The sequence below is a fragment of the Apteryx mantelli genome, chromosome 16, assembly GCF_036417845.1.
Source record: "Apteryx mantelli isolate bAptMan1 chromosome 16, bAptMan1.hap1, whole genome shotgun sequence".
NCBI lineage: Eukaryota > Metazoa > Chordata > Aves > Apterygiformes > Apterygidae > Apteryx > Apteryx mantelli.
Window position 1 is genome coordinate 6,166,758 of NC_089993.1, and position 19,530 is coordinate 6,186,287.

Consider the following 19,530-nt stretch of genomic DNA (forward strand, 5'->3'; position numbering starts at 1 on the left):
CACCCCAAATTCAATTGCTTTTTGAATTTAATTACTCACATTTCATTATTTACCAAATAATCGCAAGCTGTAAGGTGGCTGTCATTTTTAGCTGTCTGTTTCCTGTCATTGCTTTGGTTGATCATTCATTTTCCTTTTCCATTTTTTTTGCCTTTCATTTTGCTCATCAAGTTGAAAGGGAAGCAGACTATGAGGATTTTTGAGATTTATTCTTCCAAAAAAATGTTGAGGAGGTTCCTGTGATTGGTGACGATGGCACTTACAATTGAATCATGGTTCAGTATATACTCAGAAAACCCATGGTTATCCAGTAGGTTCATATAACACCAGAATTCTGGCTAACTCCAAAATTTAAAACTTTTTGCTTTCTCAGTTGCATTAAAAATATAGTCCTTTTCTGAAATATTTATCATGGAATAAGTGGTCTCTAAAGTTTATCACTGAGCTGTACACTGTTAAATTGTTATGGGAGGGCTTTTCATTTTTTGTTATTGCATCTCCCCTCTAGTATTTCGCATAGTCGAAGACTGTTGCTGTTCTTGTTACTTGTTGGCATTATGCAAGTTGTTGTGCAGACTGACAGCTCCTGCGAGAGTAAGTGACCTGCACTACAGCTTAACTGATACCTATCCAGTTGCATTATGCATCAGAGATTAATGGATCTAAAGTCCATGCTAGGAGTAGTCTTCTCTTAGACCTTGATATGTGAAAATACTTTTTATTAAAGAGAACGCCTGAGGAAAGGACCTTAAGTACAAAGACTCCTTTGGTAGTTCTCTGTAGCCTAACAAAATAAAATAGGGTAAATATATGCCTCTCACTACACTTATCAAACAAAACGTACACTCTAGTAAACCTTTAAAAGTAAAGGACCATGAAGTGCAATTTGTACACTTTTGTTTTCCTGCAGCATTTATTTTTTGTATAATACAGCTGATAAAATTAGTGTTTCATTATGATGAGTTAGTAGTAGCTGACGACAGACTTTCTGGTAAAGCCTAATAAATTTTAAGCTGTTAGAGGTTCTTTGGCACATTTTGCTGTTTCTTCTTATTTTACCAGAATGATAGCTTGCCAGTGCTTGAAAGCTGGGACATGGTGACTTTCTATTTTTATAGTTCAGAGCAGAAGATGGTCTGCACAAATGTAAGAAAAGAGCAAGGAGAGGTAGATGAAATCATGCCTCTGGCAGTGTGAACTGTGAGAAAATAGTATTCTTATAGTTGATGTATGAGATGCAAACTTATAGATCATACCAGTGAGGTTACTTTGTGTTTCTCTGTGTTTTTTTGTTGATACCAGTTTAAGAATTAATAAAGTTGGAAAATATTTTTCTTAAGTTATTACATGATCAGCAGATTTTCATTGCCTGTTGTACTTACTATGCCAATATTATTGCAGACAATTCTTGATTATCCAGAACAATATTGGAAAGACCGGAGAGAATCTAGAGAAAGCACTGATGACAAGTCCTACTGATTTCTGTATCTTAGTTTTGTAGTGCATTTTTCCTATGAATAGTATTTATTTAAAACTCTACTTTCTTATTCCTTAATTATGCTTTTGCTTTTGTACATGTTATTCATTGGGGGTATTTTGCTTTTCTTCTTCATGTGCATATGCATATTCAGACTTATACCTTATCTCTTTGCTAACAAAGTAATTTCTTTCAGATAACTGGAAATTTTTTATTTACTTATCAAGGACAATGATCCGATGACTCCCTTGTGGCCTGAGTCCCTGGTCGTTGATACTGTCCATAGCTGGATGACTAGAAATTACGGTTTTCATCTGAAGCAGACCCAAGGACACAACTGTGTTTTTACCAAGTTAATGAGGAGCTCTGGTAGTGAATTCATGCTGGTTTTATGCTCTTATTTCAGCCTGATGCCTGCTTTGGACAGAAAATACCAGACTGAGCATAAATGTAGAGTGATATGGATAGAAAATACCTGAACTGTATATAACGTGCTGATGAGAAGTTATTTTGAATAAACTGAACAACTCTGAAGCAGAATGAGCTTATACAAAACCAGTGCTTCACTGCTTGTGGCCATTATGGTGCTGATCTGGGACTAGGAAACCTCAGTGTAGATAATGCACTGTCAAACCACAGGCTTAGAATCTGGGGACAGACTGCATTTTAGACTTGTTCAAGTAAGGGAAAGGGAAAGAGAAGAAATAGAAAAGATGAGGGAGAAACAGTGCAAGTCTAAGTACACAGTCAGTGGATTAAGGTCCAGAGAAAAAATGAGCAGGAAATTTTACTGGCTTAATTGTTGGCTGGCCAGAAAGGGACTTAACGGAACGGTCAAAGAAACGGCTTCCTTCTGCGTTTCAAGAAACAAGACTGCATACCTGCCTTGTAAATGGGAAAACGAAAAAGAAATAATCATTAAGGAAGGGAACCTGCTAGACACTATATTGGGGTCTACTAGGCAGATCAAAAAGAAATTGAATTCATTTAATAGATAAAATTTAAGCTCAAAAAACAACTTTAAACATCTTGCTTGTTTTTCTTACTGCTATATATGCCCCAGTAATCTGTACTTGTGTAACAAATGCATTCCAGAAGGGTGTCAAGGTTTATCTGGAAATATCAAAAGACAGATAATCCACCATTTTTCTTCAGAGCTTGGTTCAATAATTAATTGTCCTTGTTGTTAGATTTTGATTTTTTTCTGGCTTCAGATTCTTGCCATGGTCTAGTTAATTACCTAAGTGCAAACACATTAAAGGAAATAATTCTGTACTAGTTTATCTGAGAGTTTAGTTGAAGAAATGAAGTTACACCAAGGACTGAATTCAGCTTAAAAAAATAAAATCTTTATTACAATCTGTAATGGGCAAAAAGGAAAAGCATCCAGTCGTCCAGTTTGACTTTCAATTCCCAGGCTGAGAATGTGCTGGAAGTTAGAACGAGCAACTTTCAACTAGCCAAAAAAACACATTTGACAAGGAAATCATCGAGGAAAAACAAATAGGAAATCCCAGGATACGAGTTTTACAGAATCTTTTTTTTGAGTTGAGCCAGTTCATGGTGTGAATCTGGTACATGAGATGTGTATGAAATAATTTTCTGGATATGAATGGTCATTTTAAATGCATGTTTTGTAAGAGGTCATCTTTTGCTTCGGTCTGTTTCTGTAACATCTGGAGATGGCTCTGGCAGGATTTTGTCATTTATAAGCTACCCTACTTTAAACACCTTGAAGGCTAAGTGCAGTAAGCATCTTTTAGTTCAGAATTATGAATTATATTTAGCATGTGCTTATTCAGGAAATCACACTGCTTTAACCCTGTAATTAAATCCCCATCAGGTAAATAAGACTGAAGCATGTGTTTCACAGTTTTCTGTAACTGCTCGAGTGCTTTACTTGGTGGGGTTGCTCTACCTGGCTGAAGCCCTTAATGCCTTGAAGTGCTCGTTAGCTGCCTATCGATTCCGGTAAGAGGATGCAGTCTTCCAGGCTTATTCAAAGAAAGACAAAATCACACCTGACAGTTCTTCTCTCATGCTATGCTGGCTGTTTATGTATTGACGAAAGAGAAGCACGAAAGAGAAGAACACAGGGTGATGCTAAGCCTGCATTTGTAGGCTGTGATGAGTTTAAAGTAACCTTTGTCATGAGAACAGCTTCATTCATCTGATTGCATTACAATGACTATGGACCGAAGGTATCAAAGGTTCTTCTACAAACTGTTTTCTGTCTTTGTTGGAATTATACCTTTTCAGTCTTGGCCTAAAATGAATGTTTTAAGAAAAATCTGCCGTTAGTTTCTTCCACGTTTGGATTTTCTAATCCTTAAGAAAAGACCAGTTGTGCTACTTAGAGTATTTCAGGTGTACAGTTTCTGCAAGGTGGGTTTACATTATAGGATTGCAAGCACACGCATTTATTTTTACTAGTGTGAGAGCCTAGATATATATATTTTCACACAGAAATGCACACTGATTTTGAAGAAGACTGAATGCAGCTCATATAATAAAGATGAGTGTATATATAATTTGAAATCATCTTGGGTTTTACAATCAAGAAAAATAATTTTTGACAGATTTGATTACATATAAAGTAATTTCTAACAATATAAAAACATAAAATAAAGCTGTTTTAAATACTTTTTCCATCTTCATAGTAAAAGTACTTTAAAATTATGACTAAGTAATTCAAGATCAAATTCTTTATTAATATTAATGAGAAGAATAACCTACTCGCACAGGTAGGTTCCATTTGCAGTGGAGCTTGCCTGAGAAAGCTTTGTAATCTGGGAATTCAGTTTTGAGTTATTAATCCAGAATTCGTAAATATGTGTATGAGCAGTCATCATGGAAGCATTAGGTGATAAAAGTTCTGTTTAAAAAAATCTAACAGAAAAGGTTGACTAAATTTACTCTTTCTCTTGCTGGAGTAAGATTAAGGTAAACAGAGAGTGTGTTAAGATATCTATAATGCTCAGGTCTGCTGTTAGATCAAGTCCCTGAGCTTCTGGGTCGAGATCCTGCGTGGCGGTAACCGTATGCAGGTGGGCGATCAGATTGTCTTCAAATACTGCTACGCAGTTGAGTAAAACACTCTGTAATATAGTCACTATAAAGCTTTATTAAGCTGTTTCTGGAAAAATATATGGATGATGTGACAAAAAATATTTTTAATATTCCTTAACTGGAATAACATTTTACTTAATCTCCTTTAGAATTCTCTCTCTAACCTGTAGAAATAGTTTGTTTATAGTAGTCATTCCATGTTTTTGTTGCAGTCATTCCATATATAAATGTCAAATTCTAGCTCAGAGGCTCTGAACAAAGGCAAATAATATTCCTGGTAATTCACATCTAGAAATTGTGTTTCAAGCTGTGACTACACCACTAACCTCAGTTTTATCAACATGAGAAAACCCCTTATCGCATCAAATCAGAACTTATCTCCTGCTAACAGATGGGGAAAGTTTTGCCATACTTCTGTGACAAGAATTCACCAGAGCATTATTATGTACTCAAAGATATCTTCAAATATTATGGGCGAGGATTACTCTTGTTAAGGATTTCAAGGGATGAGAGTTACTTTTTACTGTAAAGATAGCTTGTTCAGTAAACAAATGGATTTCTGTACAGAAAGAAAAGGTATCTTTCCCCAGGAGCGTTAGAGCAAAATTATCTAAACCTTTTTTTTTAATCTAATCTTTTGATGCTGACTGGTTGCTTGCTTGTTTCTTTTTCCTATCTTAAAAAGAGAGCATCTGCAGAATGTAAGATCAGGTTCAAATGTTTATCAGAGATGCTGCTCTTACTGGCATCTTGGTACATGATCTTTCTCTAGTCATTTGAAGTAAGGATCTGCATGTTTCTTTTATTTTGTTAGTTTTCTGATCCTCCTGTTACATGCAAATTTAGCATCCAGTCATGAGACTTTTGAAATACATGTAATGTAGCTTATTTACATGGTGAATATGGAATTCTTAACTTCCAGATTTATGGAACACATTTTAATTAAACATGTTACTGGTACACTTTGAGCATTCAAGATAATGTAAATCAGCTGATTTGGCTGGGAAAACCAATAGTTTTTAACAAATAGCTTATTTTAACAAAAGGCATGAGAAATTTTTTTGCATATAAGAAGTGCAAGAAATGACAAATGTATGTATATATAAGGAAATGTCACATGGTGGGTCTAGTGCATACTTAAGAATGTTTCTTATCATAATCTTGACTGTTGCTGATGATTATTTTCTGAAGGTGGAGTCTCAGAGATAACGAGTTTAGATGATGGTGTGAAATCCCAGAATAGTTCCTCTCAGAGCAAGTATGCCGACCCGGCTTTTGAGGGCTACCACTTTCTTGCCTCCTAGGATCTATCATGTCTGAGCTTCCTGACAGGAAATCTTCTAAACACTTATTTGAAAAAGTTAGTAATGTCAGTGGAAAAAGTAGGCGCTGATGAATACCATAAAGTGTTAACCCATTTCAAGGGTTAAAATTTGAAATAATGGAATTAAAGTTTTGAATGATGACACTGATAAGCAGTTGGGTATACACGTAGCTATTTTCTTTTTTGCTGACACTAGGCTCGCTCTTATTTTTTTCTCGGTGTTCTCAAAGTGATGAGAACTCATCAAATTAGCTGCAGTCTTACAACTTTACAACTTGGGTTACTTGTGTTACTCCTTGCTTGTGAAAGCTGCATGCGTTCTTTAATAGTATATATATTTGTTAAACGTTCTGCTTTTTGTAAGAGCAATTGCATAGTCAGTTTGTTAATACTGATTATAGTTGTTCAATATTATTATTATTGTTATTACAGCTTTTACTCAGAGTTTTCTTCTGGAACACTGTATCTTGGGACAATGTCCGGGAGAAAAACGATAATAATAATAATAATCATAATTGATCCGTGACACTGTTCAAGCTTATACATAGATTAGAAGTGAATAATCTTGTGATGGTTTGATAGATGAATGGTACAAAAAGTAAAACATAGACTTATATAGAGTTTTGTATTCAGCTGAGGTATTTAAACAATGAGTATAAAAAGACTGAGGTGTTTCCTATTCAGCATTAAGATAAAATGAGTTGTTTGAGCTTAGAGAATCCTAAAATATTGTGAACTTTGAACATTTACCGGACTTCAGATTCCTTTTACCTTTCTTATTATAGAAATTTAAGTTTCCAGGAAAAGTAATCTGGGCATAGTTCAGATCCAGACAATGTTCTCTTACAACATAGCAATAAGTAGGTACCAAGAATGTCGTTGGAACCAAGGTTCACATTAAGGAAATGCTGCTAATTCCAGTTGTGATTTGCTGTATATTTTTGTGAGATCAGCATGGGAATTCCTTTATAGACAATTAATTAAAAAAAATTAAAGAAAAAGCAACTTCAGAAGGAACTAAATGGGTTTCCGTCTCATGCAAAGCAAAATAACCCCTCCCTCTCTCCTTTTCTTCCAAACAGCAACAAAGAAACCTGAATGAGGACAGAATAGCTGAAGAATACTTTTCCACGTTAAGCTGTATGGTTAGCATCCCCCTTAGTCAGCACTGATAAGGCAAGTATTAGTTGGAGCCTGAAGTCTGATTTGAGATGGCACTGATAGGGCATCTAATATCTCTGAATTTTTTCATTGCACCTGTTAAGGTTCAGTTTGATATCTATGACTGTCTTAAGTTTTTTAAAACATCCCTTTATCTGGATATAGCTTGAAAATCTCTGAAATGTAAGATGTTTGGTAGATTATATGGTGAAGGTAGATTGTTCTCAAACCATATACTACATCTTTTATATAACCTGAAACAATGAATTTAATGTTGGCTCTGACCGTCATATTTTTGCCTTCACATAACAATAACAAGCCTCATAATTTAGATTTTAAAATAGAAAGAAAAAGAAATGGTGTGAATATTATCATGGGAGTATTTTTACAGCACAGTTTAATTATTTGGTTCAGTAATGTTCAATAATTATTTCAACGTAGAAATCACTCACAATCCAGTCCCTTCAAAAACTAAACAACGGTTTCATTACCAGTAACTAATTTACAAGGCAATTTCAAAATCTCATGACTTCTTGCCTGCCTGAGATTTACAGTCTCTAATAAAAGGCCCTGGCTAGGAGACATGAATTAGCAACTCATTAAAACGAGAGCACAGATTCGGTATTTTCATCTTCTCTCCTCTCTCTCGCTGCTGGCTGACAGCCCTGTCTGCGCGCTGGCCTGCGAAGGGAGGCGGTGGCGTGACCCCAGGGCACCCTCGCCGTCTCGTCTCGTGCGGAAGTGCTCTGCACCACGAGGGCGGCAGCGGCAGGCCTCTGCTTTGTTTCTGAAGGGCCTGGCGTAGCTTAGGCTCCGCATCGCTTCCTGCGCTCCCAAACCTCATCTCTGTGCTTCACGCGCTGAGGACAACGTCTTTCTCCTGCCCGAACGTAAGCTGCCTGAGGACTTTTTGAGCCCGCGAAGGATAATATTTTTCCCAGAGTCACGGGCTCCCCGTGTGCCCGCTCACTCCCTATCCCCTGATGAGCCGCGTGCCGCGTGAAGGTGCCCCCAGCGCCGGTCCTCCCAGCCGCCCCTGCGCTGCCAGCCCGGCCGCGTGCCGCGGGGGGCTGCTCCGGCCGCGTGCCGCGGGGGGCTGCTGCGGCCACGTGCCGCGGGGGGCTGCTCCGACCATGTGCCGCGGGGGGCTGCTGCAGCCGGCCGGCCGGCGTTGAGGCTGCAGGGCGACTCGTCGCAGAGCCGAGCTAGGCTGTGACTGTTCTCTGTTGCTGCTTCCCCACTTTCCCCTTCTCTCCCCCAGTCACAAATTTTCATGCTGCTTTTTTACTTCTTTTCAAGCTGACTCCCTCTTTTCTCTAAAATCTCTTGGTAATCCTTTGGTTACTGTTTATCTGGCTGGTCATAGTCTTAAACAACCTTTGTAATTGCCGATTTCCTCTTTACCGATAGCAGTTTCTGAGCAAAGACCCTCTCAGAGGGTTTTGGGGGTTCCCTTCACACGCGCGCTGTTCTCCTGTCCCATGGGCTGTTGGCCCCTGGGCCAGGAGCCACGAAGAGGTCGTGTGGGTTCCCCGCATGCCCCCAACTCGCTTATGCAGTCTGTCTTCCTCTTAAAGTACGGTGACATCTGAGCTAAGGAGCAGTAACGTTAACTCAGCCCACCATCTGTTATGATTAATTCGGGGTACTTGCACAGCTATACAAATTAACTGAAGAAACGCACTGATGGAGGATTAACGTATTTTTTTGTTTCTCAACTATCTGTCTTCTTTCGACATTACCATATGCAAGTGAGAACAATGACAGCACAGCAGTCAGTCCTCTTCGCTAGAAAAGGGCAGAATTTGTGAGCACGCTTGGAAATTTGTACCATTCAGTAAATCGCCGTATTTATGGGGAGCTGTCTGAAGTATCTGGAACAATAATAATAAAAAGTGTCAGCTCTCTGTATGTACTAATGGAAGATGACTTTTAACTTGTTTGTGCACACTAACAAAACATCAAATAGCTTCATCCCTTCAAACTGACCAAAAGATGAATTTCAAACCCATAATGGCATTAAAATGCATCAGAAATGAAAACAATATAAGGATTCATCATAGGTCAGAAAATAAGTGCTTTTAAATTATCAAGAGCACAGTATATGCTATTCTAATTTCTTTCCACTTTGAGTTTCTGAAATATTTATTAAAGAATAATCTGTGGAATAATGAATATTGCTTTTCTATAGAAGTACAGAATGCATGCTATATTTCTGCTGTAACGTCTCATTAAATATGGATGTTGTGAGTTTCTAGTCACTTTGGGAGCAGCTACTGAAATGTTCTGCCTTTTAGCAAACAGTGCTAGTCCAGTTGAGGTTTAGAAAAGAAAAAATAGGCAGCTATTTTAGTGATGGCTTCTTAAAACTGAAGAAAAAAAAAAAAGCTTTTCTGTGTTTTCATGGTTTGGGGTTATTAAAAAGCTAAGTATCTGGTAAGGTAGTTAAGCATTTTAATATTTCATGTATCTCACAAATTTAATGTGCCTCACTGCCCAAATAAAAGACAGATTAAATGTTTGAAAAGATAAAATATGGTTAAACAGAAAGATCTTGCGGTTCTCGCAATTAGCTTAAACATCATTACTCAGCGTAGGAAAAAAAAAAGTCAAGATGGAAAAAGAATCATTTTGGATGTGGTCAGAGCTTATAAAAGCAAAGTTAATAGGCATTACTATGTTCCTAACTAACAAAATTGTGACAGCAACAATTTCAAAATGAGGGAAAAAAAGTGAATGTTTGTTGTATATCTGGGTAGCTCTGTGTTTCTCATATTCTCTGAATGATCCACTCTGCCTTCCAAAAAGTTAGGCTGTGAAGTAACCCAAATGAAATAAAAATGCTTTAAGATAAATGCTTTTATCCATCTGCTATTCATCATCTGACAAGCCATACCTGTTTATTATTTTAATTTACTCTTAGGCTTCTAGATTGCTAGTTATCAGTAGTAAGGTCATTTAAGGTCATAATTAAAACACATAAGCAAAATGGTTCACAGTTAATTATGAGTTTGTGATTAAAAAAGCTGTGACTAGCTCCCTGACTTTGCCAGGACGATTGAGGACAGCTGGAAGTTGGATGAGGGAGCATATAAACAATCTCACAGCTCTCCCTCTAAAAAGGCCTGACCACATCAGATCTGGTATGGTAGGCTGCATTTACAAAAACACGTTAATCAGTCAGTAGCTAGGGAAAATTCTATGTATAGCGGTGTGAATTAGTGAATGTGTTTATTTCGAATGAAATATTGCATGAATACAAGAAGTGGTTCTTGGAAATGCAGTTTTCCATCTGCGCAGGGAACGTGGTGCATTTTGTTCTGCCGTCCCAGCGGCTGGCACAACGCTCCTCACTTCCAGACCTCCTGGCAGCAGGAGGCGGTGGTTGGACATGCACCCGCTGACCCTTGCGTGGGATTAGCTGCTGTTGCTTTGCGGGAGGAAAGCATAAGATCTGTTAGTTGGGACTTCAAACATTTTTGCTCTGTTTTCCGAACATTGTTTTCCTAGCCAAGCCTGTGTACCCTTTGCAGTCCTGACTGAAAGTGTGTCAGGATTTGCCTGAATGGAGATGGTTATGTGGACAGATGGAGCTGTTTCAGTTCACGGTCTCTGTGTGCAACTAATTTAGGACCCTTAGCTGAACTAATTCTCACTCAGTTGCACTTGGCAACCTCTAATGTCAGAGCCAGGTTTGGGAAAGGTTAGTCTGTATATTGAAGTACTGCTGCCACATGCTGCTGCCTGTCTAGCAATTTTTCTAGAATTTCTTTGCCATTTGGATAAACTTATTTATTATTTTAAAATTGAATGTTAACAGTCAAGTTAATTATTTCCCTAATAGGTTTTTTTTTCTTTGAATCCTTAGGCTCAACATCAAAATAAGTGCTACTAATAACAGTATGTCTAAAAATGAATGCAAAATTAATGACTTATGAATAGAAGGGGTTAAGTTCAATTTTGTCTGTTTTCCAAAATGCTGAGGGGTTCAAAGGACTAGGAGACTCTCTCTCTGGCCTCGGGGTTAACCTCTTGAAGAGTAATGATTCAACTCTGCTGCTGCCCTTTGTCAGCTGAGCAGGCGTGTGGGCGAGTGCACACCCTCATTAGAGGCTGTCACAGCTCGCCTTCCTTGGCACGCTATCTAATAATTCGTGCTAGGATAGGCAGAAAACATCCCCAGTGATTTCTGGGAACCAAAAGACTTCTGCAGATAGAGCGGAGAGGTCTGTCTCCCAGCAGTCAGCTGTAACACTCAATGTGTTAGTAGCAAAATGCAGAAAATGGACATTGCTTTTCTTACTTCTTTGAGCCTACCTCTAGGCCTCTGTTGACCGATATTTAAAAATTCTAAATAAATGTTCGCTTCTAGGTATGATTTAAGATTTTCATAGTTAAATATATTAAATCTCTTTTTCTAAAGGATAAACTGCTAACGAAAAAAAAAAAACACACCAGTACATTACCTGCTACTTTTAAATTAACAGAACAGGCTTATAGAAAATATTATTAATGGTATAATTGATATAGGTAGATACAATATCCATCAAACAGGTCATTACTGCAGAGATGGGGATTTTGCTGTTTGTATTAAACATTCATTTCTGATTTGTGCCAAGATATTTTGAAATGCATAGTTTTGCATTGCTAAAGTGGGAGAACATGTTTTTAATATCTTTTTAGATGCTCTCTTTTTTTTCCAAATGTGGGTGTCTGGTACTTGGGGAAATCTGAATTAATGGTCATGGTTTATCTACATATACTGTGTGTATGTTGTAATTTAAAGCTGATTGTGTTAAATCACGGTGTTATTCTTGTGACAAATGCAGTTAGTTAAAGGATGTACTCCTATCACTGCAGAATCTTCACTTAGTGTTATTATTCAAGGCACACTTAAAATTGTCATCGTAAATATCTATCTGTAAGAATTTCAGCAAGTGTTCCAAGTGTGATATATAGTCTAAGGTCAGCTTCTGCAAATGGCTTAGATGATATCTAAACATTGCTATAAATAATTCTCTGAACTGCATTTTATTCACAATATTTACAGGATTAACTGGAAATGTCTGCATTTAGCACCCGTAAAAAGGCTGTGTAGTCTGTCCTCTTGTTTTTACAGGCAGCATCACAGAGAAAGGCAGGAGTTCAAATACATTCCAAATCCTCAGGTTTGCAACAATTTTAAGATATCTTGATTTTTAAAGTTTGCTTATGGCTAAAACGCATGATCAGAGAGGAGATACCATTAGGAATTAATAGTCATTTATGGGGCAGGAGGTTTGCTTTTCATTGCTGTAGCTTAGAACTGGAAGGGATCTCTTGCACGATCCATTATTTGAGGAAAACTATGTCAAATAGTCTGAATTTCTACGTGAAAGGCAGTTACACATTTAAATTCTATCTGAAGACTGTTCAGACCTTCATTCTCCAACTTCTTGTTGAAGAGTAGTCATAAGTAGTACAGATCCATTTATTGTTGTCAGCTCCATCCTTTCACTTGAACAGTCCACTTACCTTCATTGTGTTTATACCCTGATATATTTACATAATGATATTCCTTTTTCACACCTTAATCTGCTAGTCAAGTAAGTTTTTCCTAATAAGATAGGTTGTTTCCTTGATCATCCTGATAGCTTCCTTCTCTGTAGCTAATCCAGCTTGAATTCTTCTTTTTGGAATACGAATTAATATTTTGGGAAATTTCAAAGGAAGGCAGGGTAAACTCACCTTTTCAGAATTTGAGAATAGAGATAAATTCTGTTCATCATCTTCTGATCCTTTAATAATTCTGACTTTTTCTTCACCATTCTTTTTGCTACCCTCTTACTTGATAAGCTCGTTTTGCGATAGCAGAACTTTTTCTTGGTAGTCCCTAAGTTCCTTTACTGTTTAGATTTCTTCATTAGTACTTTCCCTCTAGCAGTTTCTGTTTCCACTAAAATGATGACTCTCTTCTGAAATTGCTGTACATTTTTCAGCAAATTTTTGGTCTTTTTTTAGTTTTGTTGGTCTTCACACCTGTAAATTACCAATGTGGGTGTCGTGGAGATATTCAGCAAGTAACTTTGAGAGTGAAATTATGCCTTCAATTGTTTGCACCCTAGAACAAAAGCTGAGGAGACAAGGCTGAGTTTTGAATAATTTCATTATTTTAGAAGTAAATTTTATTTTATTTTTTGTCATGTTAAGTAAAACCGTGAGACAAAAACTATTCATTCTGCTCTGCAGTTATTTATTTATTTTTTATAAAATGCTGTAGATACAGCCCTCTTCTGTCTATCTCCTCTCCTTTGGAATGTAGTAAAATTATGCTAAAAGGGAAGGTCCAGGAAATGATCTTGGACTTAATCCATTTGATTGTAATGTAGTATGTCTTTATTTAAATTATTGTGAGTGTGTGTATAAATATACATATAGTGTACATATACATAGTATTAATATATAGTATATATTATTAATATTTTATCTAGTGTGGTTCCGTATCTAAGTTTAGCATACTATAACTGCAGGACAGTTTATAGATGGTAGTGTCTTACACTTTTAGATTTTAGATGATTCATATCTATTATGCTCTGTTTATTGATCCAGCATGAGCTTTTGTTACATTGATCATTAATTACTATTACAGTGTCTCAGTTCAGGCAAAAAGCCAATAAATGATTTAGTAAATATCATAAAAATAGAACCTAGTAGAGGTGTTTTCTTTCCCCCCCTCTGCCCTCTCCCCTCTTGTAACTAATAACAAAGTACAGATTGTGCAATGCTTTGTTTTGTGTCAAAGGCTCATAATGAGAGCAAACAACAAGTTGGCACTGGTAAGCATGTGCTGATTCAAAAATCACTCTCTAAAATAATGTAGCGCAGTAATATAACATGATATAATCATTAGGTTGTGTCAACAGTGTCTTAATAGAGCTTGAGCTGTCTACTGAGCAGCTGTGTTTTCCATAGATGTTGTGGATGGGATTGGTTTTTCCTCAATCAGATACAAAATCCACAATATTATTACTGAAATATAGTTTAAGCAGGAATTAGTAACTATGAATGTTTCTCAAGTCAATCTGGAGTGGTGCTAGAAGATGTATTGAAATGTGCTTATGCATCAGCCTGATCCTTGCATTATGTCTTTTAGTCAACTGTTGAGAATTAAGGTTAGAAAAGAGATTGCTGCAAGTCATTTTGAGATACCCAATTGAGAGAACTAATTCTCTTTTCTTTTCTTTTCTTTTCTTCTCTTTTCTTTTCTTTTCTTTCTCACTAACAGGATAAATGCTAGTTTTCTATTTGGCTTTACATTGTCACAAAGCCTTAAATAAAAATTAATGTCTTATTTTTGCCTAAAGACTGTATATGTCTTATTGAACTCCCTGGAGGCATCTTGATATATATATTTTTTAACACTACTATGTGCATGTTGGTTTTTAAGACAATTTAAAGTCTTTTAAAGTCAAATTATGCAAATATGCCTTTTTAACATCCCCTTTAAACTGTACATAAATGGAAATCACAAACTGCTTTGTTGTGTAATGCTGCCAAGTTTACAACTGCTTGACAAAATATCATTGAGCTGTTGGTATCTTGAGTATGGAATTTCATATGAAGAATTTACAGCTAGAGAACAGTTTAGGAATGACATATTCTAAATCAGTGGCAAATTATTTCATTGTTGAGGCTGTCATACTTTTTGACTAAATACGCTTTCTGTAATGTTGAAAATAAAATATTATTTTCTTTATAATACCAGTTAAAGTGGAACACTACTCTCTTTTTCTTCAGGGACAGATGGAAACCTGTTTCTAACTTGACCAGGGCACTATTGGATCAGCAAATTTTGATGCATGTTTATACTTCCTACTTGTTAAAGCTAGTTGCTTCTGTGGCTTACTTGTTTTGCTAGACAGCAGTGGCCTTGTTTGTCGAAATCATGATCTCTGCCAGTTTTGAAATATGCAACAGATGGAGATTGGCTGCAAATTTAGGCTGGAATAGTAATAAAGAAGGAATGATGAAGCTAGCACTTCATTCTGATTAGCTGAGGAAACTCAGACCTGTTCAAGGTTCATCCATTACCTGTATCTGCTGCTATCTTAACAATGAAACTTCATGAGTTATAGCACATACCGGCTGCTTTGGTCTCCCTGGACTGTTTAATACAATATGATAATTTAGAGTGTTGATTTTAATCTAGAGAATGCATTTCAAGAGTTGGGTCTTCCATATCTTAGAAAAATCTCTATTTATCCTTTATAGCAGCACCTGAAATAGGCCAAGATGAATATGCTGATAGAAACTGCATTTGTATATGCTGGGTACCATCAGTTCCCGGTGAAGGGAGCCTGCTTTTCCAGAATTTCCCACCTTCTGTCTTTCAAAACCTGAGTGTTTTGAAGGTCTATGAATGTTTAATTGCTCAGGTGAACTTTCTGTAAAGTAGGCTAGAAGGAAAATGATATTAACTTTTAAAGAGTTGGAAAAATGTGATTTTTCTCAGTATAGAAGTATTTATAAAATGTGTCTTTATTATGAATTAGGTGGGTATCTTGTAGAAAATGTTGCTGGACAAAAAAAAGTAGGGCATAAGAAAATTAATGCACTCTTGCATATAAAAAAATTTGCATCATCTCAGCAACTAAATATGGGGGTTTAATAAATGCAGAAATGTGCATGAAACTTTAGGACAATGCGAAATTGTAAGTTTTATAAAGAAATCTGTCTCTAGTAAAAAGTTAGAAATAAATATATGAAACTTTCAGGACTGCTGTATGTGTATGACTGCATAGTTGCAGATATAACAGCATTATGTAAGTTATACAGTATACATAAATTATAAAACCAATGTGATTTTAAAACCCAAATAAAAAGATACTCTCTCTATGAAGAATATGTACATATAAGTAAACATAAATGCATAAATATTGAAGTGTGAAAACATTGCAGATAAATGTATCTTAAGCTTGCGGACGCATTCGGTCATTACTCGGACTAATCTGAATAGTTCATTTTAATAAATTCTATATTAACTTCTGATCTGATTGCCATCTGCAGTTACACGTGCTTTCTTCAGCAGCATGTGGCTGGCACATGCTTATGAGCAATAGATTGAAAAAATCTCTCTTGTAACATGTTGTTTATATCAAATGATGATTTTAAAATTTATAATTTTCAAATGTACTTCACTATAAACGTTTTCTTAATACTTTTGGTTCGTTCGGCTTCCTAATTTTCCTTGGAAACAGCAGTATATGAGTGCCCCTGTGTCAGGATGGAAGGGAGAGGTGGGTGATGGGGATAAGAAAGAAGAAGTTTCATTCGTGTCAAGGCCAGAACTGATGGTACCCAGCAGATGTTGCCTTTTGCCCGCTGTTCAGTAACTGTGTGGTTGGGCTGGTTGCAGACTGTGCCCCAGGGGCAACTCTACAGACCAGTATGATTCGCATACACACAAACTGAGCCTGCACCGGAGCCGACACGAAGGCCGAGAGGTGCATGGACCTAGATATCTTGCTTTTCCACCTGTTCTTTATCTTCCTGAGGGAAACACAGGTTGTCCTGTCCCTGCTATATGAGATTTCACAAATATTAGGCATCGGTTCTTTTTTAACCTTGGGCTGTCAATAGTATACGCATTATGCAGAGCCACGTCTGTACGGTGGGTCTTAGAGTGCGACGTACAGTACGAGGCAAACAACCTCAATTGTAATAGCTTTTGACAACTTTTGGCATGGTTACAGGAAGTCTAAATTATAAATAGGAATCAATCTATCTTTTGTTGGTGGTTTTGAAAGAATCAGATTCAGCTGTGTAATGCTGTTATTTCATTATATTTCCTTTTCTGTTTCAAATAATGGTTATTTTCAAGTTTCTGTTCAATTTCTCTTTTTTTATGAAACAATTTTGTCTCCATATATTTTATATTTTTGCTGCTTATCCCTGGTGTAAAGTGTAGAGCATATGTTACTACTTCATTTATCCTCATAACTAAGTAAATTTTATCAGGTGAATGCTGGAGTATCTAATATGAGCAAATTAATTTTTTGTCTTATCCTAATTATATACAGTAAGAAATAAACAGAAATACATATGGAAAAGAGAGATATGTGGTGTTACCATCGCCCACACCATAGTCTCTGATTAGTTCAAAAAGTAGTACTTTGTTATCTGTCTCTGGCTTTGCTTTAGAATAACACTTTAAAGGGACCAGCACTTAGGATGATACACTTGCAAACATCATATATCAAAAGCAAGATTTTTTCTGTATTGTGACTTGAATAGAATGGCAGTATAGATGTTATGCTCCTGGGGAAAAAAAAGACGACATATTGATGTCTGAATATGTAGAGGTCTCTCTGAACAGGAGAAAGCTTGTGGTTGTCTTTTCTTGCGTATTGCGGCTTTATTCAGTTTTTTCTTCACTGAGTTGCTATAAATCTGCTGATATTAAGATACAGTTAATTTTCTTTCTGGATGAATTGAAAAGCCATTTTTCAGTTTTCATTTAAGCTGGCACAAGGAAACAGAATAATCAGCATCTTCCCGTTGACTATGCCTTAAAAATATCAATGTCATGGAGAGGACAGGGGAAATGAGGCTGTATCAGATTGGACTTATATTTAGGAAATGCAGCTATGTAGTCTGCGGAGGTTTGTGGGAATCAGTCTACCCTACCTTCGTTTTCTGTTACGTGCTCTGTATAGCAAGGAAGACTGTAGCCCTTCTTTTTGCCGCAAAAGCCTCCAAGAGCAAACTTTGCCCTCTCAAAATCTTGCTGACTAGGCCTTGGAATGCAGATAATACACAGGAATTGAAATATACAGTTAAAATTATTTCCAAATCTTCTTTAAAGGTGTATTTTGCACTAACAATTGAATCTTTTAATACATGCTCAGAGGCAGTATGTAGCAGAAGAACATGTGATATAAGGCAAGGTAATGAGTGATACCAGAGAAGTCTGCTATTGACAGTTGCATGTATCAGGATGAGAAGTTTTCTCCCACATCCCAAGCTATGAAGGAAGCCAGGCATATGGGACTAATGTGAATACTGGAAAAAGGGAGAGCTTTCACTCGCCTTTTTCATTGGACTCCAACACTCTCTGTCTCCTTGGAAGGACCACAGGTGGGCCTCTCAAAGTGGGCAAGCAAAATATGATTCAGACAACCTGGTGAGCAGCGATGTGCGACCTTCAGAAGGCTCTCAGGTTTGTTCCAGGTATCTATTCAAAAGTTTTAATGCTTTTCTTAAAGTTACCTTAAGCACACACATGGAGAAAAGAGTGTCAAGTGATTTCCATATACCTCATTCAGTTGATGACCATCTTTGCCACAGATGTCTTTTAGCTTTGCCCCTTCCAAATGCTGAGGAAGAACAGATGAAACAAGTGATGTTGCTCATTTTGACCATGTGTGTGTTGTTTTTTTTTTTTTTTTTTTTTTTTTAAAAAAAAAGCTTTCAGTTGAAAACAAAATTGCCTGCTGGAGATTTCCATATTCTGTTCAGGTGGTTTTTAGCTTTAAAATATTTAAAGTTTGTAAAGGTTAGTTTAAGAATGCTGAGAATTTTGCATACATGCATGCAATATGTGTTTTGTGTTATACTAGCAATCTTTTTCTTGATTCAGTCCTACCCATTGCTAATGATTTCAGTCTAAAAACATAAGACCTAGCAAAGATGCTGCCCAAACTGTCAGAGTTTATCGCTGTTTTTGGCGTTGAGGAGAAGAGTTTAAGACTGGCTGTAAAGGTAAAGGTTAGAAAGGTTTTTGAGTACTTTTGCAGAAGCAGAGCCACTATTTAGAATAATGAGGAATTTTCTAAATATGAACAAGTCTTTAAAAAGAGAGGGAAAGGAAAAAAAGGTGCTTATGGCTTGCTATAATATAAAAATACGGAGTGGGAGAAGGGGAAGAAAAAGGCACTGAAGTGTAACATCTGCTAGAACTTTCCACAAAAATGAGGATAGAAAGTCAGTAGAAAGAGAGTAAAAATTTCTCAGTCAACAGATAGTAAATATCAGTGTGAGTAGAAAAAAGTCCCTTCAAAGATTTAATTTCGTGTGTTATGTAAATACCTACTGAGGCAAATAATGTCTCAGGGATGAGAACAGTGGAGAAACATAGGGATTAAATGCTGTTATAGTAAAGCTGTGACAAATTGGAAATGCAGTGTTCTTACTGCTGAACTAATATGAGCTCATTGCAATGCTGCCATTTTGGGGGCTTCCCGTTTAGCACAGTGTCAATGCATTGATTATTGGGTTTTTTAGTAAGTACTGTACAAGCTCTGTTCTGTATCAGCCCCCAGCAAGGCAGCAAGCAGGGTGCCAGATTAGCATGGTCTTTCTCACTGTCACCAAGTCAGAGCGATACCATTAATGGCTTTGGTTTTCATCTCTGGCCCGGGAAATGCTTATAAGTGCTCAACTGGATGATTTCTAAGGCTTCAGCAAAAGTATGCGCGTTTATCAGTAGGCTTGGATATTTCTTTTCCTTTTGCCTTAGGCT